At 39.4% G+C, this 2,328-nt stretch overlaps 1 pseudogene; it reads left to right on the forward strand.

The window, feature by feature from the left end:
• The first annotated feature begins 1,001 nt into the window (after positions 1-1,001).
• Positions 1,002-1,526, forward strand: LOC112909499 (keratin-associated protein 13-3-like; annotated as a pseudogene).
• Positions 1,527-2,328: the final 802 nt, after the last annotated feature.

Raw genomic sequence — 2,328 nt, forward strand, 5'->3', positions numbered from 1 at the left:
TTTCATTGGTAGTCAACTCACTCGAAAGGTATATCAGTTTTTAGCAATTATTCTCAGTGATAGTCTAAGTGTTTGCCAAAGAATTCTCTGCCTCACCTGGAAAAAGAATCCAATAACTCCATACTAGATAAAGCATGAGTTGCTTGTTGATGATAAGCTAAATGAGAGGACAAATCGAAGATAGTTTGAAACAACCATCTCCATGGTAACTTGGCATACTAAAAAATATTAACTAAAAGAATTAAGAAATTGTTTCTTCAATGACTACATTTCAGAATTTCATAAGAGGTAGAACTTCATAGGCGGGCACCTCAGATAAAATGCACATGTTATCACACCGAAATGTTGTTTTCCCACCTGGCCATTCACCGTTCATGTGAGTCTGGGAGTGGAAAGGATAAGCTTCTCAAGTTGTTGGCATACCTAGGTGGTTCCTATTGGCTTTGAGGACAGGCATGCATAGGTTACTAAATTAGTGATAATCCCTATCTCATAGGATTGTTGCAAGGATTAAATGATACCATAATTTTCAATGTTTCACACATTGTAAGTTCTCAATAAAACAGACACAAATATTTGGGAGGCAGGTGCTGATGACTGTTAGGAGTACATTGCTGGCTGGCCACAATTTATACGTTCATGCTCGAAAATCCCCAGAGTCAAGCTCGTGAAGAAGGGAGGGCATTATGTGCATCATGACAAATGTCTTTTGAAGACAAACCACATCTTATTTCCAGAAGAAAAAAAAAAAAAAATAGGTGAGGCGTGCCTTCTATAAACCAGAATAATTAAACAGCAGTTAAGAACACATGAATGTGTTCAGTTATAATTATAGCCTAGGTTAATTAGTCATTTTCATGACGAGACATGTATAAGAATGGGGAGGGTCTGAATCACATCTACTCCGGTTAGGGTACATATATAAACACGCCTGGGTAAAAAGAGAGGATATAAGAACATCTTCTCACTGTCACTCAGCTGAACTCACATCTCCTGCCAACATGTCTTATAGCTGCTGTTCTGAAAACTTCTCCATCCGCTCCCTTGGGGGCTACCTGCACCCCCTAAGTTCACCTTGTGGCTCAATCTACCCCAGCAATCCAGTCTAAGGCACTGACCTCTGCTCTCCCAGCACCTGCCAGCTGGGATCCTCCCTCTACAGTGGCTCTCAGGAGACCTGCTCTGAGCCCACCAGTTGCTAGACATTTTGTGTGGTGTTCAGCCCTTGCTAGACATCCCACTACTGGCCAAGGACCTCCATGCTCTGCGATCCTTGCCAGTCAACTTATACCCCCAGCTGTTGATCCAGCAGAAGTTACTGCCTGGGTTATGAACTAAGAAGCTCCTATACCCTAGACTGTGGACCAAGTGGCTTTAGACCCCTGGGTTATGGAGTCCACAGCTTCCCTTTTCTGGTCTATGAATCCAGATTCCACTGCCCAACCTACTTGGCTTCTAGGAGCTATCAAACTTCTTGATGCCAGCCAAACTGCAAATCTGGCTTCTCCCACAAACCAACTTGTTAAGGATTCTAGACCTGGACTTCACAGTTCCTCAAAGTCAATCTCGGTTATTGTCTGGCTAGAGACTATATTCTGCTACCTAGAAAAGTATGATTAAATAAAAATCCTATTAATATGAAATCATTTATCTCTTAGATACCTATTCTGTTTTCCTTCTATTTTCTTCTATTTTCCTTCTTACTTCTTTAGTTAAAAATAAACCAAGAGGTCTTTTTTTTTTTTTTTTGCCTTCAAATAAAATCATGTAATTTGATATTGCCACAGGTCAATATTAATTTAAAGAAAAAAGGTATCCATTGGGAATTTCAAACTCACTGTTCTCTGTCTAAAAAGAAACATTGCAGAAGTAGGTTCCCTGGTAGGCAAAATTCTCTGACAACACAGAATTAGTTCCCTGAAATTTTTGGCAAGTGGAATCACAGCTTGGGCAGGGAGTTATTCTAAGCACTTCTCTGTATAATCATTTCAACCTTATTAGGTACCTTGCTTTGGTTAAACTACTAATAAATCTAATCCAAGAAGAAAAGTTTCAGAGACAGCAGCGGTGCTTCAAGGGCACTATCCTGGCTACTTTAGATGAGGAAATGTCAAAATAGTTGTCATGAGTCCCTTTTGCAGACTTAAGCAAGTGGTAATGGAATATTAACTAACAGTAGTAACTGGTATGATGAAACAAACATCCAAAATAAGGATAAAATTAAACATTTGTGGACTTTATCATAATACAATTAATTCAATTTCTAAGACTTATTTCTCATCTCGGTGCTTAACTCTCTCCTTCCTCAGTTTAGTCACTCTTTACCTG

Source organism: Vulpes vulpes, chromosome 15, assembly GCF_048418805.1.
Source record: "Vulpes vulpes isolate BD-2025 chromosome 15, VulVul3, whole genome shotgun sequence".
NCBI lineage: Eukaryota > Metazoa > Chordata > Mammalia > Carnivora > Canidae > Vulpes > Vulpes vulpes.